The following is a 27886-nucleotide window of genomic DNA, read 5'->3' as shown; positions in this document are numbered from 1 at the left end:
GAAATGATTTGGGAAAGGATATATAGCTGTATAGGCATACAGTTTGAAGAGAACAGTACATCAGTCCATGAAGTCAAACATTCAAAAGGTAGCAAATAACAAAACCAGCTTTGTCTGTGCTGCCCTAATTTTGGCTTCTTTATACCTCTGATTACAGTGCTTACTTAATTCATGATCACGCATTGCTTCTGCTCCTCACCTTCCCAGGACCCCAGACTCAGTGCTTGACATAGACAGTGCTCATTTAATAAGAATCTCTTCAGTATTTTGTTTATGCCTCATTATTCTATGTTTGGCACTTAGGGGCTGTGTCTGATGACCAAGAAGCCCTTCTGCTTCTCTTTGATTCATCACTAGTGCTTTTGAAACATTCAAGCATTATAATTTGTCTTTATAACCCACACCCAACCACCACCCCCTGAGACAAGTAAATTATATTACCTCCAGGAGGGACATATGGGATTTATTATGTAAAGAAACAATTAACTTCATGTGCTTGATTTGTGACAGTACAGTTCTATTTGTTGCCACCATATGCAGTCCTGACAAAAATTAGAGCTCTCTCTCTCTTCATTTGCAGCTGTAGTTCACAAGTAAGTAAGATTTTAGTAAGTAAGATTTTTTTAAGTAAGACTAGTAAGATTTTTGTAACTGGAGCTGAAGCTTCAGAAGTCAACATGCAGCCTTCAATTGTGTTTATATATGTATATTTGCTTCAAGTTCTCCAGGTCCCGATAGAAAATATGTGGCAGAGACAAGATTCAGTTTCACAGGGTACTACTTAACTTTTAACCTCAACCCTGAACACACCTTTACCTCCTTCAGTCCCACAGTTTAACTGCTATACACCTCCCAGTCTCTATGGTGAGTAATGGTGCTACTGCCAATAATCACTTTTACTTCACAGCATTACTCCTTTCCCAGAGTATTTTGTAGCATGTATGTTACATAAGGCATTGTGAAGGTGGAAAATATATGACTGTGAAATTGTGAAGGTGGCTTCCTTGTGCACACAACAGAACTGAATGATGACTCCTGATATTTCCTCATTTTGGAATCTTGACCCTGCAACCTAAAAAACAAGAGCTGTTAATATGCAACGTGCTAGGTTTTCAAAAGCAAAATGAAAAAAAAAAAAAAAAAGCCTCCAAAAGTGCTGCCTCGCAGAAAACTATCTTCAGTATTATCACAGTTTTTGTCTCAGTTGACAGTGATGGTTATCTGTGGTAGACCGATGCTTACGAGGAGTGACAGATGACCATGTGGCTCTAGCACAAAGCAGCCTTATATCCTGAAAGAATTTACTGTGCATTCAGTGGGGCAATCCTCCTGGCAGGAGAAGGCATATGTCTTGAGAGAAACCATATGAGTGTGGACATGGCTGCCAGTTTTATATCTTTCAACACAAAGCTGAACTTCTCTATTGCTTCTATTCCACACCACAATTTCCCTCTTGCTTTCTGGCCTGTTTCCTTACTGAGTCAGCCTAGGTCTACTTCTCTCCCAGCGAGATCTTTCAACAGGCTCCTGTTTGCAGTCCACTTATCTGTGGGTCAGCTCTTGTCTTCTCCTTGACTATGATACCTTCTTTATTTCTCTGAGTTTGTGTGACTACAAGGAATTTGGCAGTTTCAATGAAAGTTTTGCTTAGCCCCATGTTTGGGCATGCCCTGTGGAGGTGGAATATTTGATAATCATAGCTGCAAAGAGCCACTGGGTGTATATGAGGTGCAGTTATTACTCTTACAATTTTAGCAGCATTCATAGGATTGGAATATGGCATGGTCCTGATGCAACAACCACTCCCATGTAAAAATGTAAAGTATGTGGGTGTTAGAAGAATTGAAAGAAAAGTGTCAGAAGTATGGATGTTTGAATAAAACAATATATTTCTATTTTTATGTTTTGAAATGACCAAACTGTTCTGACTGACTTTTTCCAACCAACTATTTACCTTAACACACCAGACACCCCCAAAAAATTTAGTTCAAAGTTTAGTGGAATGGAAATATGTTTCTCCCTACACAGGACTAATTTGTAACCCAGGGTACAGTCTCGTATGCTTTCTTTTTCCTGTCTCAGAGTCTTAAAACTTATTTAAAGATTTTCTTTCCTCAGTAGAAGGGATTTCCTACACAACCAATGTCTCCCTCCTTTCTTCCCCTTTCCCTGCATATAACAAAACATTTTTCTTGATCTACAATACTGAAATGAAATTGAGCCCTGTCTGGCTTTCTTCCAAGAAGACAGAGATGTAGGGAGAATATTTGAGCTATTAGCTAAACTTCATATATAAAATTTTCCATTCTCTTTTAATAATGTTTTGGCATTTTCTGAGTGCTTTTTATTCTTCTTGAAAATATGACCTAAAAATACTTCATGAAAACCTGAGCTAGACTGAATGGAAGAAGAAAAGGAAAGGTTATTGCTGGGCTCTGGAACATACAGGCAGAGGAACTTAAGCCAGATTTCACTCCTGTAGATTTTGTTTCAAAATGGCTGGCAAAGACAAAAAAAAAAAAAAAAGTCTTGGAACTTCTCCAGATTGCTTAGGATTTCTGTGAGCAGCCAATATTTCCTTTGAATTGCCTGAGGTAATTTCAAGGGGGAGCTGTATGCTCTTACAAGAAAAGTTGAATGGACAGTAGTACTAGTGTTCTGGTATTTGTTGCTCAGTTATTTGTACATACATTTACTTCCTGAATGGAACTCACTAAGAAGATTTTGAATTTTACTTTTTCTCCCCTTTTTTCTTTCCTTTCTCCTTTTCTCATACATTTCTTTTATGTATTTTTTTTCTCTCTCTTCTACAAGTGTTCACTTCTTCTCTACAACTCATTTTATTACTCACATTGAATCATAGATTAGGTTGAGTGAATTTCTATGCCATTAACTATTTGCAAGCCAGAAGACTGCCTCTTTTTTTTTTGCTTTTTTTTTTAAAAATAATAACAAATAAAACACAAGAAACCTCTACCCTGTACAGTTCACTGGCAGAGCTGTGGAAGGGTTTAAATTCTCTTCTGTCACATTCACAAAGAGGCACGTGCCAAATCTTTTTCATGTCCATGAAGGAAAAATTGGACTTGTTTGGAGGAAAAAAAAATTAACAATGCTACATCTGTATTTTCACAGCTGATGACCACACACTTCATGGTAAGTATGTTAGGATCTGCCTTTCCAGGTCTGGGTGTACAGTAATAAAACTTCAAGGAAATTCATAACTTCAAATGCTGTGCGAGAAAAGGACAAAAATCCTTTCCAAAACTCTCCCTCTCCCAATGTCCCTGCAAAGGAAAATTAATTGCAATCTGTAGTCTGTTTTCTGAGAGTAAGAAAACTGGAATGTTTTTTTCTGTAAATCAATACTGCAAATGGAGGTTAATGCAAGCTCATAGACCCTCTTTTTCTAATCCCAGTGGTCTTTTTTGAATGCTGCTGAACCTAATTTTCTCACATCATTGGTAATATACTTTTAATTAATGTACTTAGTATTTATGTTTGAACATTCACGATGATAATTATTCAGAATTTCATATAAGAACAAGTTTAGGACCAAAATGTTTTGCTTCTGAATGCACATTTTTGCAATCATATTACATCTGAGTTTTGAAGGGCAAATTTAGAAACCTTGGATAATCGTACAGTAATAAGCTGTTCAAGATTCATTGTACTTTCACAGCTTTCACATTTGGTATTCCGCAGACACCAAATTATCTCTGCTACTTTTTTTCCATCCATGTGTAGGATGAGTTGGGGGAGAAAAAAAGCAAATAAACAAAACAAACAAACAAAACTAAAATAGTATTAGATGTTCTTTTTGTTTGTACAAGATAATGTGCTGTGGTCATCATGTTCTTTTGTGGTTAATGATTGTGAATCTACTCATGTGGCATGGCCTGCTTATGATGTGCTGCCCAGAGGCATTGTAGAAAAAGATGTTTTCTTATCCCAGAAATGTGTACTATACAATGAGACAGTGCATAACGAAAACTGGGAGGAACAATCTAGTAGTGGTTAAGGTAGTTGTCAGCATGAAGAGTAATACAGTTCTATAACTTCATTCAAAAATGATGTGGTAAATAGATGTGACAGTTTAACAAATTCTGTTTTAATTTTAGAAATGCTTGTTTGATAAGGAAAGATGAATATTCTGCATAGGTCACATGCTAATGTAAAAAGATGTTGATAAATTGCAAAAATTCTAGAGCAAACCATGCCAGCAAAATGATTATGGTCAGGAAAGACTGACTTAGGAAGAATATGTAAAATATTGACTCAGAAGAAGTTGTGATAACAGTCTACAAGTGCTGAAGCAAGTGAATGCCAAAGAAGGAGAGGAATTTACTGTGGTGCAAAGGAGGTACAACAAGCACTAATGAGCTGAAAAATTTGGAGGAAGTATATCCATAAGACTGCAAAATATTTTAAAGTAGACATCAAAAATGAGACTGGACGAATGTCTAAAAATACATAGTACAGGAACAAATCTGAAAATTGGAACTGGGTAATCTATATCTAAAGCCATGTAGACATACCTCCTCCACAACTTTTCTTTTTTTTTTCCCTGCCAGAAGCCTCAATACTTGTGTCAAGTAGGTATCTTGCACTTCTGACTATTATATTACTGATTATGAACTGTGCTATGATAGGCCATGTAAAAAGGTAAAAGCTAATGGATGACCTACTTTAAATCACATTCTAAATAATCAACTGCAGAAATCTCTGCAATGATAATGAGACAATAATTTTAAAACAAAGATCAAGGGAAGAAGTTGGGGAAAGACCTGTATGATTTCTAGGCTTGGTTTGTGCTCACCAAAAGAGGAAAAATCAGATAAATAAGGATACAGCAAAACACAAAGGAGTGTTGGGTAGAAAGACAGCAAGAGGAATCATGTAGATTAAAATAGGGACCCATTTAGGTACAGAAGGAACTACACCTCATCTGAGAGACTGGGTGTGGTCAGGGTGAAATCAAATATTTATATACTAATACCACAACCTGGCAACACAATGGAGGAACTTGAGATGGTAGAGGAAATGAAACTAGACAGCATGGGAACAACAGAAACATGGTGGAATAAGGCTAATGACTGAATAATGAGAGGTATGCCATATACAGAAATGCTATTTATGCCTTTAACTGGTGTTAAGGCAGATGGATAATGCAACATGGGAGATGATCACACGTAAACAAAACAAATGAAAAAAAAAAAGTGGAAGCATGGCTTAAGGAGAAAAGGAAGCCTAGTTAAGAATCGTAAAATAAGTTATTGTAGAACAACACTGAAACATGTACAGATGTTTTCAAATTTCTAATCTTTCTAATACTTTTAGGAATTGTATGACTTTGAAACTTTTAGATTTCTTAATAAGAATTAGAAAGGTTATGCTGCTTACAATGGCGAGTCTTAGACATTCCTAGATTTGATAGTTAACACATTACTTCATGGATTTTTCCCTGAATCAGAAAGGGCTGATGTTATTTAGGCTGATTTGTGTGTGTAATAAGACATTCTGCAAAGAAGATATAAAAGGGTTGGCCACAGAAAACACACATGCCTTGACAGATGGGGGCTTCATCCATTATAAATTAAGGGAAGGATAAACAAAAGCATATCTTTAAATATGGTCTTCAGTTTAAAGAGAAAAAAAAATCTTGTATAAAGGATAGGGCTTAGTTAGAGAAATTACTTCAGCAAGATAGCTGAGAAGCTTGAATGTAGGTAGTTCTGAAGTTTAATTAGAATGTTGTAAAACTATCAAGAATTCCTATCTCTGCGAGGGAAAACTTATTTGAGGGAGTCTGTGCGTAAACGGATAATAGCTACCTCCAGAATTATATTGCAGTAAGTAGAGAGCTGGGAATAAATGAAAAAGGGCCTGCTTACAAAAACAGAAATAAAACAAGAGACTAAGCCATCTCAGACATGAAGAAGTATATAGGCACTGTAGCTAGGACTGAACTAGGTCATTTAGCCATTTAAACTGAAAAGGAACAAGGCAGAAAGTTCAAAGCAGTGAAGACATGATATAAAGATAGTTAACTGTTAAAATTCAAAACTTAAATCAGCATCAACCTCTTTCCCAGATATCTAAATTAGTGAGCATACAAAAATTTGCAGGACCAAGTTATATCTAATTACTGTAAAATCTCTCAAATTAAGGTTTAAGAAAAGCAGGTGCTTTATCAATGCTTACAGAGAAAGGGGTATATTTGCATATCTATATTTTATATCATTATTTGACCTCAAAGTGAAGGAAGCTTTAAGAGCAGATTTGAAGGACGGGGTTACTTAATATGTGGCAGCAGGTTGATGCAGGGTTGTGTTTCAACATTGATTTTACAGATGGGGTTGTGGCACTCAAAGGTTTTATCTATGTTTAGAAAATCAGGTAATTATTTGGCAGTGCAGAAAGCGTTATTTATTAGAGTTTAAACACATCATATATGAGACAACATGAGAAATGATTAACTAAGAACGGAATTAAGTGCAAGAACTGTAAAATGGAGAAAGAATTGGTAAAGGAAAGAAGTAAAGAAGCACCTTGGGAATGGTGGGTCAGACTGATGATGACAAAGGTGATGAACCTTGTAATTACATAGTAGAACTAAATCATAGAATTATAGAACCATAGAATACCCTGAGTTGGAAGATACCCACAGAGATCACCAAGCCCAACTCCTGGCTACACACTGTAACACCCCAAAATCAGACCATGTGTCTGAGAGCATTGTCCAAATACTTCTTTATCTTTGTCAGGCTCAGCGCTGTGCCCACTGCCCTGGGGAGCCTGTCCCAGTGCCTGACCACCCTCTGGGTGCAGAACCTTTCCCTAACACCCAGCCTGACCGTCCCCTGTCCCAGCTCCATGCCATTCCCTCAGGTCCTGTCGCTGTCTCCAGAGAGCAGAGCTCAGCGCCTGCCCCTCTGCTCCCCTCGTGAGGGAGCTGCAGGCCGCCATGAGGCCTACCTTCAGCCTGTGCTTCTGTGCTTTTCTGGGCTGAACAATCCAAGTGAACTCAGCCATTCCTGACATGTCTTGCCCTCTAGGCCATTCACCATCTTTGCAGTCCTTCTTTGGATGCCCTCTAATAGTTTTATGTCCTTTTTATACTGTGATGCCCGAAACTGCACACAGTACTTGAGGTGAGGCTACAGTAGCACAGCGCAGAGCAGGACAGTCACTTCTCTCAACCGGCTAGCCACACTGTGCCTGATGTACCCAGGGACTTAGTTGGCCCTCCTGGCTGCCAGGGCACACTGGCAACTCAGATTCACCTGGCTGCCAGGGCACACTGGCAACTCAGATTCAACTTTCCATCAAACAGAACCCCTATATCCCTTTCCTCATCACACAGGAGAATTTGAAGGATCTGGAGGAGACCACCACTAGAAATAGTCTATAGAAAAAGTCCATAGTATTCCCAAGACTTTTAAGTTAGAGATCAGAATAATACAAAAAGTCACTTTTGTGACTAGGTGCCTGTTTGAACAAGGAACTGCTTTAGGTAAGCTTGGAAAATCTTACCAAATTTAAAGTCTAAATGCATATTCAGTCTCTGAATAGCCAGTTCCTGGTTCCAGTTCACTTAATCTGCTGTGCAGGAACTACTTACCTCTTCCATATAAAACACGCCTCTCAATAACCATTGTCCAAGACTCATTTTTTTTGTGAACACAGCAGTGAACTTAACCACAAATCAGTGGGGTAAGTAGCGTTTCCTGTAGTAACAGAGGAGGGAAAAAATATTCTCTTTTCATATCTACCACTTCTATGGAGGAACCCACAGGTTAAAAAAATAAAAATAAAAATTGTTTATTTAGCAGGTAAAATTAAAGAGTTAGAATGGCCTGTCATCATTTTAGGTGGTATAAATTACCAAAATACTCATTCCACAGAGAACTGCTGGCCTTCGGTATCTAACAAACTGCACTGCTGAAAGTTTGAGAAAGGGCAAATGACAAGAAAATGTTATGCTGCTGAGCCTATTTAAATTACAAGAAAAAAAAAATCTGTCCTCAGACTTTAAATGGGTATTTAATTTTATAGTGCTTTAATGTAGTTGACCTTCTCTACATACCCTCTTGAGCTGTAAATATTGTTTTCCTCCTACACGAATTCACCATGCAACGTCCAAGCATAAATTGCACAGATGATCAAATGGCCAACTTTTCCATGCCAACATAGATGTTCTGAGTGTCTGGAGTCTCCAGAAACTATACACTAAACACATCCCTCTACAGACCATACTATCTATCACCTCTTTGATGTACTTATCTTGCCTAGTATAAGCATGTACATTATCATTTGGAAATGGTTCCCTGGTCTTAGTGTCTGAGATAGTGGCCTATCTGGGGCAGCCAAGTCTGCCTGGAATTTTGATGTGCAAATACTGTTTACTGAGATGTGTTATAAAGAAAATATTACAATATGTACTCTATTGCTCCAAGAAAATATCTTCTCTTCATTACTGCCTTGCAGTCCACTTAGGAAAAATGCTTGTAGAAGATTCCAGATTATCAGTGCATTATATTGTCATAAAGGAGACACGCATTATTAGCCACAGTTGAGTTTTGCTGTGGGGAGTGCTGAATAGGGGAGAGTATGTGACTGACATAAAATAAGAAAGTGGTCTAGTCTCTTCGATGAAGAAAAGTATAATCAAGGTATGCAAAAGGAGATAATCTAGGATGGTTGTGAATAGGCTTGAAGTAAGCAGGATAGATTCAGGAGGGAATACGAAACATTGTATTCAGACTCACGTGCTTTGATATTTCACTGAATGTACCCTAATACAGGGAGCGATTGTTCCAAATCAGTGCTGGTTTCTTCAGAGCAGTGTTCAAACTCCATGTTAGTAAGAGAGGAAGCTGCTCCACTGTTACAAGGCCTTGTATTTCTGTAAAACTAACAACAGAATACGTTTTGCAAAACATTTTGCAGTTTCATTTTTTGATCATTTCATAAAGCTTATGAATTACCGTTAAAAAAAAAGCTTGCCACAGAACTTTTTTTTTTTTTTAAGTGAAAAATCTGAAATTCCTTAGGTTTCACTACAATAAATTTCATATAGAAGGAATATGTACATTTACATGAATGAACACAGAAAAGCTATATTGAAGATTTGATCTTTTTTATGTAGATACTGAAAATTTTCTGGAAAGCACTGGAGACTGTTCGCAAAATGTGACCATTTTAGAGGTTTTGAATAGTAAAACATAGCTATCAAATTTCTGTATATGGGAAACTTTCTTATAGGAATCACGCATATCAGCTAAAACACTATAGTTCTTGTCTGGAAGGAACATGTCCATGTCTACATGTAAATTGTAGAAAATAATTTTTTGCACATTGTTTTGATATAATATTCCTAAGGAACCAGTGATATATGAACTTGGGAGGAAAAAGAAAAAGTAGTAGTTCAGGCAGTAACAAAAAATAGTGTTTCCATTTTTTGGCCCTGTTTGCCATCCTAGTAAGCAGCCTAGCAGTAGGACCAGATGGTGATTCTATAGAGGTGTGGCAGCAGTTAGGAGTGGAAAATGAAATGCCTGCAGATGCACGTATCTGAGTCTCTCAGACTTTTCTAAGTGAAGATTTGAAGCAATAAGAAAAAAAAAAAAAAAAAAAACAGTTTGTTCATTTTATATTACTCTTCATTAAAAAAATCACTTCCTCTTCTGGAAAACTTCATCGATTCAGTTACTTTTAATAGTTAAACAAGTTAGTTTCATCGAGAGCAAGCAGCTGAACCATGAGTGAGAGGAGCACAAAAATAAATTAGGCATTCTTATGAACATATGAGTTGCTACAATGGGAATTTCAGTGGTTTTATATTTATAAATAGTGCCTAAATTCTTTGCATGAATCTGCATAGCAGGAAGATTTGATCATACTTACAGCTGCTGCAGTCAGACAAGACAATGATTGTTAGTTTTGTTTTAAAAGTGGTTGCTTCAGTTCTCTGTAGTCAAATTAAAAAAGTTTTGAAGTGACCCTTAGTCACTCTCTTAGGTACAGGAGATTTGATGGAATTTTTTAATCATATTTTTCTGATAGATTTTACCTCATCTCCATTCTGGCCTATCTACATCACATGAACCTATTCCTAAATTTAGGTTTAAACTTGCTTTGGCTAAAAGCAGTCTTATCACTGATTGTCTGTATACCTTTCGACTGCTTCATGGGCCTGTGCGTGTTCTCCCGGTCATTCGACCTAGGACAATCAGGCACAACTCACACTTGGGCTCATCTCTGACGTGGTATCCTACAAGCTCTTGCACTTTCAATCCTTTGTAGAAAGTTACGCATGCTATGCTCAATATTTACTCCATCATTGCTGTGTTACAGTGCTGGATATCACCTTGTCCTTAAAATAGGCCTAAACTTCAATTTGGGATTGAAATGCAATAGGAAGAGCTGTGCTGTGTCAGTGTAAGCTGCCAGTGTAAAGTCGCTACCCTACCCAAGTACAATGCCTCAAGAGCCCAGCTCACAGAACTGATGAGGTTGAAAGGGCCCTCTTGAAATCATCTAGTCCAACTCTTCTGTTCAGGCAGGGTCAGCTAGAACAGGTTCCCTAGGACGGCCTCCAGTGGGGTTTTGAAAATCTTTGGCTCCTTCTGACCTACTTTTGATGCTGCGACATTTTAATATTTGTGAAGATTCTTCAAGCAGCCTTTAATATTTCTTTACAAGAAACCAAGGGGCCACTTTGCTACCCACCTTATCTGTGCTTTCATAATACAATGGTGTGTGTTCTCACATAGAGATAGCATGAAGAGATAGTCACAAGGTATGATGTATTAATAGTTGAGAATGGAGCTGGTGATGATCATATCTTGATCTTCACTCATACTGCATATTGAAAAGAAGTCTCTGTTGGGCCTGTTGGAAAGAATTCTCTGTTGGGCATGAATCTGATACGTGCAACGTATGTGCAATGTGGAAGGTAAAGGCAACAGAACTCTTGAAAGAAACTGGCAGTGTAGATATCCCCAGCTTAAAGCAGAAGAGACAGTAAAACCTAAAAGCTAGTGCTAGCTCTTGCTGCTCACCAGTCAGAGATCAGCCTGGAATAACTCAAGAGATTCAGCAATGGATCTGAGCCAGAAGTGAGAGTGTTTTCCAGTTTCCAGACTGCATAGTTGCTAAATGAGAGACAACTTGTAGTCTTGATTCATACCCGGTTTATAATAACATTTATTTGAAAGTGTTTTATATGCAGACTTTGGTAACTGGCATGCCTAGGTTGTTGCTTTTTGATAGTTGCAATAGTTTTTAAAATAACTTCTTGGAATATTGTTGGATACTATAGAATAATGTTTGGAATATTATTAATTGCAATCTAAGGCATATCTGAATTTTGTACCTTTTCCCACTAGTCTAACAGATTCAGTAAACAATTATTATATGTTATCAATTCAGAAGTTTCTGAATTTTTCTGGGTAGGGTGTTGTACAAATTTTTATTTATTTGTTTATTTATTTACTATTTTTTCTTCAATGTGTCTGGGGTAAAGAAGCTCTGATCTATTGACAAAACTTTATAATGTGTTCCTCTCTGGGATAGTTATACTTTAGCTTATACAGCTTAATATAGTTTTGGACAAACAGTTCATAGCAGTAAAAGTTCAAAAGCCATTAAAATCTGGCTAATATTCACCAATTTAAACATGAGGCCAAAGCAACTTCTGGCTACAGAAGGTAACATAGATTGTACTGCACATATAAAAGTTCAGCATAAAGCTTCATTTTTCCTTTGTCAGCTCCTTAGTCATCTAATCTCATTTAATCAGAACTGACAGAGTCAGTGACACTTTCCACTTGCTATTTCTGACTAGGAACCACTTCTGCACTATTTTTCTCTTCGGGAGATACATTTTCCCTGAACGAAACAGGAAAATACAGGTAGAAAATGTAGTGCTTTCAAGGTTGTACATGGGAAGCAAGAGGTGTGGTGAAGGACAGATTTAGCATGAGTAAGATAGTTCTAGATCACTGAAGGCCAAAAACGTGTGTTGTGTTCTTCTTTGACACCTCAAATAATGAACAGCTCTTTCATGAATTTGCTAAATAAAACTAAAGAGGCTACTGACAGAATGCCGGGGCATTCTCTGTCTTCCTTTGGATCACTGTCTACCATTATTTAACCATTATTTAAATCTCAGCTGCTGTTTGTTTTGTTTTGTTTTGTTTTGTTTTATCTCTCTAATAGTGCTTTGTTGAGAAGAGGCTTGTTAGTTCTTAGTATGGGAAAGATTGCAGTGATATAATTCTGACTACACATCTACTACACATCTACACATTTCTACATGGAAATGTAGAAATGTCAGTATTGTTCTGTCTGCTGTAATTATTTATAAGCTCCTGTTAAGCATTTGAATCAAATAGAAACATGAATTCTAGGGCTGCTTTGGTGTGGTGGCATGAGAAGGTTGATTGGAACTAAGCCCCAGATTTACAAGAATCAAGGATTATTGACCTTTTCAACGGTTAGCTCTAAAAAGCATTTGGTTACTACAGTGAGGTAGACTCTTCAGAGGAAAATTCATGGGTTTGTGTTTTTGTTTGGTTGGTTTGGTTTTCCTCTGTATCTTGGATTTCTTTACAATGGAAACAAATCATTCTTATGTAATTTAATTTATTGTGGCTTGGTTCTTTCTGTCCAGCCTTACACACTACAGAAGTCTTCAGCTGAACAAATGGGAAGTCCAAAATCTGAGAGCTCTTTGTACAAGATAAGAGAGTCTTTGTGAGATCATATTAAACATAAACACACTGTAAAACAAACCATATTATCTCCTCAAATGCATAACATATTAAGTTTGACATTTCTTGCAAGAAATTTTCAGTGGATGCAACAAGTAAAGAGAACAAATAAGAAAAGGGGAAGGAAAGGGAGGGGAACTGAAACATAAAAATCACTCAAAGGGGAAACGTTTTAGTTAAACAATCTCTGTTGCAGTTGAATAGATGAATTATATGAATAAAGTAGGCTTTCTTGAATAGCTGGAAGGAAAATGTTGATCTACATTACTTTACCATAAACAGTAGATAAGGACAGTTTCATTAAGAACTTGCTGAATGCCTAGAAGCATAAAAAAGCCAAAAATGTTTTGAAACTGTTTTCCATCTCTACTATCATGATGTTTTAATACAATGCTGGTGTTGATTTTCAGACCAATTTCCCAACCCCTTTGATGAAATTCTAATACAGTCTTTGCTAGACTCCTGCTTTGCCCTCCGTTGGCTTTTACAGTGAAGACTCTGCCACATCTTCCATGGATATGTGCTAAGTTTGCTGGGGGAGATCAAAGTCTGTCTAGCTGATCTTATATTAGCAGCTGTTAATGAGTTTTGGTAATATTAGGAACAGCTTAAAAACATATAGAGTTGAGAATCTGTAGGAATCACTTCAGTGAATTTTGGGAGCATGAAGGAGAAAATGAATAGAAGAGCTTGCACACTTAAATCCAACATATGTATATTTATATAACTGAAATTGTGCATGTTCTGTCAGTGTTACACCAGAAAATTAAACAAAATCTGACTGATCAGAAAAACTGACTGTAAACAGGGCATCATTAGCAAATGGAAATGTATCTAGAGAAGTCTATGTTTTCTTGGCCCACTATTTAAAATCTTCCTCTTAATCTCAGTAGGAGAGAAAGAGAAAGTTTATGTAAAACATGGTGCAGTGATAAAAATGGCCAGACAGTTCAGTTAGACACAGCAGTCTAGTTCACATAGTTGGCCTGTACCTTGTATTTTAGTACAGCTGCATGTAATATTTTACAACTGAGAGCAGAGAAAAATTTACTAGGCAGGAAACTGAATCCCACAAAGAACAAACAGCAATGTGCATTTGTTTTTTAAGATTGGTAACTAACTGGCAAGGAGATTTTGGTATGCATGTACTATTATCTGTGCCTCAGACCAAACTTATGTCTGAAATGTTTTTCTCTTTTTTATTTTTTTTTCCTTCTTTAATTTGCTTCTTTTAATTAATAATATGAACTGCTAAAATAAAAATTTACACACTAACATTTATGTTCTGTTTCTCCCTTCCAAATGTAAATATTTTTTATTTTTTTTCCATCGTGTTTCAACAATTGCATTGCTCCAAACTAATTCAACTGTTTCATTTTGCTCAATGTCTTGTTCAATTAAGCATTATCTTTGCTTCCAAAGCAAAATCAGCACTTCATTAGAAATGAGGCTACAACTTCTCATTATTAGGACTGAGTCATTAAAATTGGTTTTGTTTTTTTTTTTTTTTCCCTGATGGCCTGCATAGAAGCAGCACCAAAATCTCAGTTGCTTTTAAAGACTGTCTGCTAATAATTATTGTAGACACTTGATGTGCTGTTTGACAGTACAGATGGGATTAAGCTGACCTTTTAACCACATAATATTTTCTATGCTAATTACAAAAGAAAAGGCAAACTGAAAATGCTGACCAGTCTGACTGTCTAGGTCAGTGGGAGGGTCCATTTATCCTAGCTACAAAATAGGAAAAACGTTATTATTTTCAAAGGCAAACTCAGGGCTTAATTCAAGAGTCCTGGCACAGTGTTTGGAATCTCCATTTGAACGTTATTTTGTCTGTTAGAAGGCATTGTTGAGTTTACACTCACCAGCTGCTGCACTTTATAATATAACTACAGCAGTGAAATATGATCTAGATGAGCATGTCAGACACTGAGTTAGACTTTCTGAACCTCCTTGCAAGGAGTCTACATCTCTTCTCTGCAAAGTCACCAGCTGTTTTCTTCCAAAACTTGTGCAATAAATACCCAGTGTGATGGAAAAGCCCAAGATTATGCTATTATATAAAGAACGGCTAAAAAGCTATGTAGATGTTCCAGAGTTAGATGTATCAGATGGAGTATGGGAACTGACGGGGGTTCAGCCATGACAGTACAGACTGAAGCAAGTGGCTAAAATCTTACCTGAACCTTTACACAGCTTCAGACATGCTGAGCACTGCTGCCACAGCCAAGCTATTTCAGTAGCTGTAGCACTATTGAACCCTGGGCCTTGTGCACACACATCCCAACAAGGATGTGCTTATAGTATGTGGGCTCATATAGATGGACCTCTCAGAAAGCATCTTTATTTGTTTGTTTGCTCTGTTTTCTTCAGGTCAACTGATCTTCAATAAACTCTGCTCTTCTCTTCAATGCCCTTCATTTCTCTCTTTCTTCACTCAAGCTGATTAAACACAGGCCTCAGTAGGGCTTTATTTCTTCATGTAACTTACTGAGAGCAACAAATAGTTCTGATGTGGGCGTTTTTTTTTTTTGTTTTTTTTTTTTCAGCCTGTGCTCCCAGAACCAAGGGAATGATTTGGGGTTCATTAATTAAACTGACTGATCTTGCAATAAGGCTCAGTAATATACAATAGTCTCCCTGAACTGCTTCCTTTCAAAAGCATTTCTTCCTCAGGCCCATCTGTGAAGCCATGATGCCTCACTTTTTCCATCCTGGCTGGTGATTCCATCAGTGTGAATTTCAGTTAAGTTCATAATGAGTGTCACACTCATTTATTCAGCGTGTGCAAATATGTCCCATTATTAATGGAGCTTGTGACTGAAAATACAGGATATCTGTATTTTATATGCAAAATGAAGAGTCTGCAACTTTATGATAGATATCAGCTTTCACGTATTACACAACAGAAGATGGTCAGAGGGGAAAAATAATTTTGTCTTTTGCAGTTGCTTTTGCTTATTTGATTTTTGGATTTTACTTAGGATAGAGAAGGAAAATAGCACATTCATTTTTGCATTTACTGAATTTTAGCCAATTTCGTTCTCAGTCAATTCCATGATGGTTGATAAAAATTAGAAGAAGATGTTTTATTGCTTTTGCAAAGAAGTTTTCTTCTCGTCATGTAAAAAGACCATTAGAGCAACTGCTGTTAGTGGTCTTGGTTTTATGAAAAAGTATTCCCTTGCCCCAGCATTTAATTCAGTGCCAATTAAAGCTGAACAGTTTTTGTAAGCTAACATAATATATTTTCCCAGGTCAGCAGATATAATTAATGATGGACTGAAAATCAGCATCTATTTATCAAGACCAAGGAGCAATACATTATGCATCCAGTTTGTACCACGTGATGTTGAAATAATGCCTAAGGTAGCATACAGTACTCTGAAGAAGATATACAGAAACCCTGAAATCAAACATGTATTTTCATTGGTATTGTTTTTAAGCTGAAGGAGGTAGAACTTAACCCTGCTTAGAGACCTAATGTTAAAATGACCGAAGAAAACTTTATGCAGTATCTTGTTTAATTACTGATAATATGTTCCTTAAAAATACTTCAGTACACCTTATTGAAAGCAAAAAGGATGTAATTACTGCAATTGACTAAACTTGTAACTTTAATAATTTTCTGGGAAAATGAATGTGTGAGTACCATTGACAAGTATTATGTGGTCAAATACAAGAATGCTAAATGGACATAACAGAAAAGCAAAGATATGGCCATATAGACTAGAAGAGATAATTTGAGGCAGTAATTGCTCCTGCCTTTCTGGGTAACTTAAGTGTCTTGTGGTTAAAACCATGTGAAGCTTTGATTCTGGGATTCAAGAGACCAGATGGTTTTGTTTATTAAAAATGAGTTGTTCTGTATGGTAATCACTTTCTTTCTGAGATCATCAAATGTGATGGAATTGGAGCAAGCATCAGATTTCCCTGTAAAACTTGCTTAAATTGGACATAAGTTCAAAATTTTGTCAACCTGTTTGTTCTTCTTGAAGTGAATATTTGAAAGGCTATCAAGGGCATCAGTGGACAAACTACTAAATTTTTGAATCATTACAGACTCTGTTGTTATTTAGAAGCAATAGCAACAAATTCCAAGGATTTCTTACTGTGGAAATACCAGGTTAGTTCCTGAGATTTTTTTTTCTAAATAATGTCTACGTTCTTGGTCACTGAAATAATTTAGGTCTTTGCTGAATGTAGACTGGCAGGAAACATGCATGAAGATTGTCAAAATTATCCTGCATTAGTATTTATTTAGGTAACGTTGTCTGTTTATAAACCCCTGATCTTCACTGTCCCTGTACAAATGTTTTTTGTAACTACCATGGAGGTAATCATGCATAAGCCATGCAAAATTCCTATCTCAAATTCTCAGTAAAATAGTGTATTTATTTAAGTTCATTTTTGAAATGTACACATCTGCAGATGTCCAAAGCAATGTGTAATAAACATAAAAATTAATCTGTTGATGTTGGCAAAGAATATTTTCAATATTCTGTATACCCACTGCTTTGCTGGACTCTATTACAATTATCATTTCCCTTGGAAGGTGACTGTATACCTGTATAGGTATACAGAATGTATAGGCCTCATTGTTAAGAACTTTTTCTCACTGTAAAATTCTGATCACTTTCCTTATGTGCACTCTCTTTCAAGCGAATGGTATCACTTATATCAATACAGAGGACAAAAAATGTATCAGTTCACCTCTTTTTAAAAGTGCTGTCACAAGGAGAGCTGTGAAGGATTTTTGCAACTCTGACCTATCTATTTACTTCTAATTGTAGTAGAATACCAGTGACTTTCTATGGCCAAAATAATAAGGAAGAACAGATGGGTAAATATTTTAATTTAATCTCTTCCAACAAGAAAGTCCATTTTGGAGGAATTGTTTGGTTTGTATTGCACAAATGAATATCCAGTCTGACTCTTTGAAGGAGAAACTGTCAGGCTCAACACAAACATATCTGCACAGATTAGAACTGCTTTACTTTCTTGCTTAATCTAATAATTTCTTCCATTAAGATCCGAATATGTATAAATGAGAATATAAATGAGAATACATATTCTTATAAACACAGAATCAATTCAATTTCTAAGTCAGAATTGCAGAGTTATATAAAAGAAAGTGTTCTAACGACATTTAGGAGGGATGATGACCACTTTTCTTAAAATGCTGTGGGAAATAGAAAAAAATATGCCAAGTTTCTATGTTTTAGGACAGGAGGATTGGGGAAGAGATCAAATAAACAATGATAGGGTCAATAATTGCATAGGATCAATAAAAAACAGATAAAAATTGATAGGATCAATAATAAATGTGATCAATAATGATCAAACAAAGGAAAGAACATATGCAATGGGAGAGGAATTTCTTTAATTCTTTTTCTTTTAATTTCTTTTTGTCCTAAGAACTTCTGTCTGAATAAAATGTGCAATCATCAGTAGTTTTTAAGCAGTGGTTAAGAATAATTGAAGCTGACTGGAGTATGAAGCAGATACTTGATGAGCCAGTATCATGAGCCATTAATGACCATACAACGATACAAGAACCTATCTTCAGCTCTGGTCTATCAGTAATTAGAGGTATCCTGAGAATTACCAAAAGCTGAAGCTAGCCTGCTTAATGTGTGGAAATACCAGAAAATAGGGGTAACTCACTGTCTCACAATTTAAAATTCTAAGTAATCTTTCAGAGAAAATTTGTAAGGACTCAAAATTTAACCTAACGTCCAGCTAGAGAAAAATTGACTTAACAAGAATTTTTAAAAACCTAATTACAGACTGAAAAAATATGAAACCTCCTTTTCAATTTAGGTAAGAACTTTGGGTACTTTTTATGATGGAAGAGGTGTGATTACTGGTAGGTAGTAGAGGGGAAACAGGAATTTGGGGGAACTATAGAAAAAGGAAGTTGAAACAGTAAAATAATGTGATGTCAGAAGATTCCTTGCTATGTTGTTTAGACAGTGCACAAGGATGCAGATTTTAGGTCTTACACAAAAAGAAAAGAAAACAAACAAACAAGCAAAACACCAAACATACTTCCGTTGGGGTTAATATCATTACTGTGGCATTTTAGACTCTGGTGGGACAGAGACAAGACTGCAAGATATCTGAATCCCTTTTACAAATTCAACTCTTACTTCTTTGTAGGCTGGCAGGTAAATCTACCATTTGAAATGTTCACCTGAAATCAAATTTTAAGTCGACTTTCCTTATTTACAATTGCTTTCCCTGTTTCCTTTAATTGCCAGTTTACTTTGTTCCCTCCCAGTTCAGCTCCTCACCTCTGCATTGCTCCAGTCTATCTGATATTTCCTAAGCAAAACAGGGTGTTCTTCATGCCTCCCACAGCTCTAAACACTCCATTTCTGACTGCAGGAAAATGCAGTAATGTGATGTTGTAGAGGAAAACTTATTTTACCATATTCTGAGTCACTGGAAGAAATAAGGAGGTCTAATTACTTGAGCACACTTTTGAGTTATACAGATCTGAAAAGTGTTCTAAGCATGAACTTTTCATTCTGCTTCCAAGATGTCAGGAATCAAAGAATATTATAATGATTTGGTCAAATAACTCTACATTTCAAAACATACTCCAGGTTCCCTAAGGACAATTTAGGATTGTATAAAGCAATTGCAATACACGTTCAAAATGATAAAGGTTTTAGTTTTTTCATACCCTGGACTTGTAGGACTGATGTTTCTTTGCTTGGTGGTCCCTGTAATAAACATCCATGTTTTTCCTAGATTTGTTTGGGTATATATATATATATTAAAAAAAAAAAAAAAAAGAAAGATCCAGCAAAACATCAAAGAAACCTAACCTTGTTTTAATTCATAAATTCCTATCTTGCATATCAGTCTTCCATATCTTACTAGTTAAAACTGCAATTTGTTTGGGCAGAATTTAGATTACAGAGCTCATAATAAAACAACAACAACAAACAAAAAGAAAACTTGCTCTGCCATTGCCTCCCTTCCTAAGTAGCCAATCTGGGAGATTGAAAAGCGGTTTACTGTGATCTGCAAATAAAATGACAACAGTTCACATTAATTTTGCCCAGTTATAAATAGCAGAATGAAGGAAGTCTGTGTATAATAATGCCTCAGTGGCAATCATTGATCAGTTAGCAACATGAAATCTCTCATTCAGGAAAATACCTAAACTCATTCACAAATTTAAGTCCAAGAATAATCCCATTGAGACCAGTCGGAATCACTGACATAATTTCTGATGAACATACTTTTTAAGCTAGATCCTATAAAGCACTTGAATACCTAATAACTCAGTGTGTCAGGCCTTTGGTTCCCCAAGCAGAAGTCAGAACCTCACCTAGAGTTTCCTATAGAGTGGACAAGGAAAGTCAGGTGTCTCCAAATGGGATCTATAAAAAGCATTTCCTAGAGTTATTGCAGGAAATGTTGAGAGGAATAGGGCTATTTCTGAAATCTCACATTCCTCTGAAGTTTAGATTAATTTCTCAGTTTTATAGCTGTCTGTTTCCATTCGCACAACATCACATCCCTGAACAGTCACTTGGAAGTAGATGCTAGGCATAAGAGTAAATAAATATTTACCTATGTAAAGCAGTATCTGAAAGAACAAATACCTACTCCCCCACACCAGAGAGAGCAAACTGGGATGTTCTCTTTCAAAATGTAGTCAGTAGTAGCCGTAGTGACTTTTTGCATGTCTGGAATTTCCCTTGTCTTAAAAGAGCTGATCAGTTTTAGCCCCTTCCTTATGTAAATCAGATCAGGATGAAGATCCTCAAAAAAATCACAGAGTTCAGAATCAAGTTACACAGAGATACTGAGAAGTGGTACCTTAATTTGGGTAATGCCATAGCTGAATTCTTATGAAGTCCTTCAGGAATCCCCTCATCACATATTCTTGTAGTTTTGTTCTTCAGATATGTGGTGGGTGATTCATAAAGTTGCTTATTTTACATGCACACAGAAAAATGTAAAGTGTAAAAATCTCAATATATGTACTTGTGTCCTTCTATGATATATGCTACAGTGGAGATTTCAGCCTTCATTTGCATGTCAAAATGAAAATAAATACAAAGAAACCTGTTGTACCACAACTCAGTAACTCAGTGTTCTTTTTTTTTTTTTTTTTTGTCTCTCTCTCTCTCTTTCTTCCCTTTTAAAAGCATACTTAGGCAAACCTAACATGACAGGCATTTACGTTTATATTTCTGCCACAGTTTTTCTCCTTTAAAAGAATGTCTCCACTAAAGCTAACAATAACAATAGTTGTAAGGGAACCCAAACAGTAGGGTAACTGTGCAGAAATACAGAGGAATATTTAAACCAAGCAATCCTTGAATGCCATTTTCGTACTTTCTATAATCTGTTTGCATTGCTGAGATCTTTGTTTCCTTTAAGAGAATGTTGAGGATTTCTGAAAGCTTAAAATAAATTGTAACTCAAAAAAAAAAAAAAAGAAAGAAAAGAAAAGTAAAGTAACAAACTGTAACTGTGTTTCCTTTTAATTAAGTTCTGCAGCTTCTCATCTGATGTGCAATTTCTTGACTATAATAGAGCGAGTTCATTGCCAAATGCTTGGCATGGTTATTTATTTCTTTCCTTCACTCATCATGTAGCCACATGCAGAGGAAAGAAATGATTGGACTAAGGTGAATGTTGAGAAAAATCTGTTTGTTCATTTGGAAACTGGAGTTTATTTATAAACCCCACAGATGGCTTCTGATTCCATTTCAAAAGCTTTTGAAAATAATTAAACAAATGTGTTTGATGCTGAATTAAAAAATAAATTTAAGAAGTGAATTTCTGTTTATCCAGAATGAGTGTGAGTAGGTGGTGATTAAGAGCAAATGATTACTGATTGAGACAACGCAGTTTTAATTGCTGGGTAGAAAAGAGTTCTCTGTCCATATCATGGCTCGCGTCCTTTCTCAGACTCGTATCTGACTTGAGAATATGTCTTAAAGCAGGTTTCTGAATTCTCTCCAGGCTCACCTTTTCTCTACTGTTTGCACCTCTTTCCACCTCATAGCAATCACCAGAGATGCAAATTCTGTTTTGTCTTTGATTTAACAGAGAAGATAAGCTGAGGTTTATGGAAATTCTTGAGACTTTGGAGTTTCTTCTCCCTACTAGAATCTGTTCGGTTTGGGGGTATAGGTAGGAAGAAAAGGCAATATAGTATTTGGATTAGTGATGCATATTGGTTTACTGGAAATAGACCTACATTTGTAAGTGTTCGGGATAGGTTTTGATTCTTAAACAAAGCTAAACTTTATCACCAAAAGGGGGAAATCAAGCTCCTTAACTTTAAAACTTCAAGCACAGAATAGACCAAATTTCTGTCATTTTACTTTGTATCCTATTCTCCTTTTATTTTAACATTAAGTGTGAAGTCATTGACAGATACAGCTGAATGCCATTTGAGTTGTATGTTGATCATAGATCTTCCAAAGATTGGCTGAACATCCAAGTACAGACTGCTTTCTGCACAAGTTCTCAGACTGCCTGATAAATAGTATTCAGACCTTGAAAAAGTGAAAGGGTTCAAGCTGTCAAAAATGAATACTTCATTTATGTTTGCCATTTTCATGTTTTATTTTTTGTTGCTTTGCGCTGATTTCTGCACCAAATTTATCTTGGGAAAATGCATTTTTCCACTCATATTGAAAAAGAATCTCTACTGAAATCAAGAAATTGCTTTTTTTCCTCTAAGAGGATAACTCCAGCGTTGAGTTTTTACATTCAGGACCAGGGCCCAAAACATAAAGATACACAGGATCAAACTGTAGTTCATGATCCTTATGAGACTTTAGTCTGGGACTGCTTAGCAATGGTGAATGAGGAAGCCTCTGCTGGTACCAAAGCTTCTGATGAATTTGAGTCTCTGCCAGTAGGAAAGAATGGCTGAGGTCAATCTTGCTGAGTTGCCCTGTGTGTCCAGCCCAGCTCAGCTCTGCCCCAAAAAGGAGAAGGAGCCATTATCATGTGAACCTCTTGTGGAACTCCCCTCTTTTCCCTCAGCTTCCTATGATTAATCTTGTGGCTCTCAGATTCATGAAGGTATTTTAGTGTTGCTTATATGGTCAATATTGCATGGCTAAACCTGTGCACATGAGTGAGCATTATGAAGGGTCATCCAAAGGACTGTAAGTACATTTTGCTTGAGATCTCTTTAGAGTTAATATTTCAGTGATGAACATAACTCTTGATATACCTTATACCTGTTCCTTACTGTACTACCATACTATCATACTTAAAAGAAAAGGTATTATATATTTCATGGTTCTGAGCTTCAATAGGCACAAAATTATTCACCCATGATATTAAAGTAGTGGCAACCAGAAAAGAATGTGTTTAGGTCAATCCTAATATTCATGTTTCAAATCCTGTGGCCCTTATTTCTATGATTTCTTCCCCACAGTACCATTTGGGTCATAAGAATTTAAGAAACAAGTCAGAACCACATAGTCATTTCCAATATTTTTAGTACTGCATGCCATCCTAAAAAGTGATTATTATGTGTAATAACATGACAACAAGATTGTACGTAAGGTAGCAGATCACTATATGACTCTTTAAAGCTGTTTTGTATAGATTTGCTTACAATGCCTGTGACTGAAGGGAGAATTCAGTCAGGCATCAAACCTTATATTTTCTCTTTTTTTGTGTGTTAAAAGCAGCTACTGAGTCTGCGAGGCAGTATACAAAGCAGTAGAAATTATTCTAAGATCTTGATCTTGTGAGGATTGTGCAATTGTGTAATTGCATTGCACGACCCAGAACATGGCACCATCTTTCCACGACAAAGGCACAGAGTGAAGGAAAGTATAGATAAGTTGATGTTTCTTTTGGAGCACAAAGTGACTGTTAAGAATGAACCTCATATTCAAAATGACTGTTAAGAATGAACCTCATATTCAAAGTATTCCTTATTTTTCACTTAGTAATTGGCCATCTGGTGGTAATCTCTTGTCCTTCAGGGATGTTGAAATGAATTCTTGAGGAGTGTAAAATCCAGGATGTCTATGAGATGATCAATAACATCAATATTATACAGGTTAAAATACAAAAGTCCTTTCACACAAAGTAATCAAGTATACCTGTGTTCCAGGAAAGAGAGGAAACTTCTAGTTGAGTTTCAGCCTGGCAGCTGTGTGACTGAAAGCACCTCTTGTGTACAACAAAGTCTCCAAGGAGTGGCATATCCCACCATGGTGTGATTAACCCCTAGGTCTGGTTTCAGTGACTGTTCAGGTGTTACAAGTTTCAGTAGTGTTGTACTGGAGATGTGGGATGCTCTTAAGTGAATCATAGCCTCATAGTTTAAAATGAATAGTCATCTCATCCATCATTCAGCAAGGGTGAGAGTGTTCTCAGAAGCTATTCCACTATGTAACTGGTATCACAGCAGGACCTTCCTAATGTTCAGCTTAGTATTTCCACTCCAAATTTTATCCTTTACATCAATTGAGTCTCTGGAGGAGTTTCTCCTTGTCTTGCTTGGGAAGACTTGCTTCTTTGGCAAATAGCTTCTTACATGGCAAGGCCAAAATCTGTTAGTGAATAGGCTACTGCTTCAGCCTAAATCCAGCAAAATCTGAAATCCTGCTGAAAATTGCAGAAGAAAAAAGAAGGGAGGTGAAGGAGAGATGGGCTGCCCCAGACTTCTGTGGAAGATACCCCCTTTCCTACCTGAAAGCCCACAGACAGCATTACCAGTAGTTTATGACTAAATCCTGCAATGTGCTGTGTTCTTTAGGTTATCTCACAGCTACAGGCTAGGAACAGGACTTCAGCATACAGTCGATGAGAGCAAAGAGATATATTCAGCTGTCATATCCACATGATGTAATGCAGAGTTATGTAGAGGCATCAGTTCCTGAAAGCCGTAGATCATTACCAGGATGGAGCTAGTTAGCTGTATCTGCAAGTCTAATTATCTCATATGCAATGCCATACAACTGTGGCTACATTTTCAGCTCTGAAGCAGACTCAGCTGACAGATGGTTAGGGCTTTCTATGCTATGCAGACATGCATATACTTGCTAAGCTGCCTCCTCCCAGGGAAAGGAAGAGGACCCTGATTCTCCCACAAGGGTGTCTAACAAGGCCATCCAGCCATAGGTTCAGTTTCTTTCTCTGCTTCAACATTCCCCTAACAGTCTAGGCTAAACAGAATAACTTCAACAGGAATGCTTGAGAGACTCCCAGCTCAAGAGGCCCAAACAGTTTGCTAGCTAACACACATTGTCAGGATAGCAGCTGTGGTTGAAATGGTCATAGCAGGTGAAGGACTTAAACCTGTCTGCAACATCCATTAAAAAATAAATAAATTGCAACCAAATACTCTGGTCTTATTCACTAATAAATGTGTATTTAGTACTACAGTCTTGACTGCATTCTAATTCAGATAATCACAATGTGAATAATTAAGATAGTAACCTATATTTACAGTTAAACGGATATTTCTGTTCTCTGAAATTCTCTTACTTAACGATATTGTACAAAGGAGCTACTGTGCTCTGTACATGATGCACTCATATCTCGGAAGGAAGTGAGTAATCTCTTGAGAGGTGCAGTCTGGGCCTCCTCAGACAGTCAGTAAGAGTTTCTGTCTGCATGTGACTAGCAGTGTATGGTCTATTTTTACCTTTTATTTCTCAACAATTTATTTTTTTGTTTGTTTTCTATGCTTTCATTGCTTCAATTAATTCTCAAATGGACTAAGCTTGGGAAAAAAGTATTTTCGAATTGCTAAGTTCAGCAAAGACTGGGCCATGCAAACTGACTTTCAGATATGTGTCTGTAAAGAAAAGTGTGATTAAGAAGAGAGGAAAAACTAGCTAGGCTGGGATTGAAGAACTGAATTTGAATATGGGAGGGAGAAGTTAAAAAGGAATCCTTAAATAGTTGAGATAAGCTCTAGTATCCTTATATCTTTATTTGAAACAGACTGTTGAACATTCATAGCCTGTCTATCTCACATCTATGCCCTTTGGGATATGCCTTGTATAATTCATCACTTAGGGAGTAAAACATTTGTAAGAATTGACAATGTTGTAGATCTGTCCTTCCTGGTCTAGCTAATATCAAACAGATTTCCGCCTGTATAAGGGAAAGAAGCTTTACAGGAGTTCTCTCAATGCATTCCATTTTGTCCCAAGATTTTAAAAAATCTGTTTAGTGTGATACTCTTTTTATGGTATTGGCTAGCATTTTCTGCTTGCTAGATAGTGGTGTGCAGATTTTATGATAGTACCGGACTCATCTGGCTTTTTCTCCCTTCTATTCTCTCTGCCTCTCCTACCCATTACTCTAGAAAAACTTTTCACTAAATTCTTGTAATAATTAAAGAGTTCACAATATGGTTATAGAAAGCAGACTTTGTGGAGTGTGAATCTTAGATAAATCCTTATGTGTATAAACGTCTTTATCTTAATATATCTTTCAAAAGACAGGAAGAGGGTCTTTTTACAGGTAGAACTTCCAGGTACAATGGACAGCAGATAAAATGAACACTCTTACTTGTTCTCATATCCATTTGTATGTCACCAAATTTGCTCTCATATCGTATCTTTGAAATCTCGGATGACTCAGACATGGATCATTTCTTGTAAATTCAGTGCAAGTTGGCTGAAACTTCGACATCTCAAGGAGTCCTAATAGCTTTCCAGATCTGACTTGTTCAAAATGCTGTTCAGACATGTCCTGCTTAATCCTTCCAACACTTCAATAAAACATTTAGCATACATAAGTAGTGTTTTAGAGGTGAACAAATAACTCATAATACTTTATTTATTACCAATTGTACATTTCTACAAATTAAAAGGTTGTGAACACAGTGCAAATATCTTAGACATGTATTATTCAGAAGAATCTAGTAAATTTCTGAGCAAATGTTTTCTTTACCAATGAGTCACAAATTAATGAAAAAGAGTGTTCAGGAACCAAAAAAATTATAGGGGGTTGGTTGGCAATGATAATCATGTGTTATTTGATGTTTAGTCCATTTATATAGTTTACCAACATGGTGCAAATTTTGTAATTTAAATTGCATTAAACACTGAATTTCATTTTTTACATATAGAATTTCTACTGGGGAAATTTCTCCTACTGAAAGACCCTGTCAACTCAAATGTCTCTCAAAAGCCAACTTGAAATGACTGCAATTGAATGCAAGAATATTTTCAAAATCATATTTAAGGTAATTTTTTTTCCCTTTGCTCTGCCATTATTAGGCTGCTGATGGATGGAGAGAACAGAGACAGAAAGATGTGACTGACCCAAATCTGTAGCATTAACTGCTACTCAGAGTGGGAGTAGCAATATATCCCCTGGATCTCTGTTTACTGTATTACTTTACATTATTACTTCCTCTTAAGGGACAGACGTTATTGAGGTCCAAAACAAAGCCAAATTATTGTCACTCAATATTACTAAAGAAAAGACAGATTAAGTAGAACACCAGTAATATCAGTCTTTGGTCAGTAAGAAACATGCACTCAGACACAGCTGTGTTATGCTAGGTATACAAAGAAAGAAAGAAAGAAGAAAAGAAAGAAAGAAACTTCAATATATAAATGAACTCTTACCAATTATGTCATAATATTCCAAATGAGTGTATGTTTTTTGTTTTGTATTTTTTTGTTGTTGGTGTTGTTGTTTTCCATTTCTAAAATACTGTCTTTTATTGTTAAGCCAAATTATGAAGTAGGCAATGGATGTATGGTCTAGTGCGACAATTTCCAATTCTAAGATTAATTTTTACTGTGTTATAATAGCATTCAGTTCTTCCCTTATCTATTTCTCTACCAGAAATTCAGGAACACGGAAATGTGCAAAAACAGAATTTCCTGTCTTGCTAATTTTATGAAATCTATTTTATGTACTGTCCCAGCCTCACACAAAAATCCTGCTTGCAGACACCCAGAATTACTTTTTTTTTTTTTGCTTATTTATATACAGAAAGCAATTTTCCTCAGAAGTCATCATTTATTTTCCTTGACAATTCCTACATAAATTATGTAGAGACCAGAAGTGAAAACTACTTTCCTAACTGACACTTCTGCATGCTCTGAGTGAGCTCCAGTGAGTAA

The 27886-nt window shown here is 36.4% G+C and overlaps 1 long non-coding RNA gene across 1 annotated transcript in view; it reads left to right on the top strand.

The window, feature by feature from the left end:
- The first annotated feature begins 538 nt into the window (after positions 1-538).
- LOC118250785 (uncharacterized) overlaps positions 539-27886 on the top strand; it is a 32157-nt gene continuing 4809 nt past the window's right edge. Inside the window, exons 1-2 of the long non-coding RNA XR_004779533.2 lie at positions 539-864; positions 26878-26994. This is a non-coding gene — a long non-coding RNA (uncharacterized LOC118250785). The remainder of the gene's footprint in view (positions 865-26877; positions 26995-27886) is intronic.

This window comes from Cygnus atratus, chromosome 5, assembly GCF_013377495.2.
Source record: "Cygnus atratus isolate AKBS03 ecotype Queensland, Australia chromosome 5, CAtr_DNAZoo_HiC_assembly, whole genome shotgun sequence".
Classification (NCBI taxonomy): Eukaryota; Metazoa; Chordata; class Aves; order Anseriformes; family Anatidae; genus Cygnus; species Cygnus atratus.
This window is presented reverse-complemented; position numbering and strand designations above follow the sequence as displayed.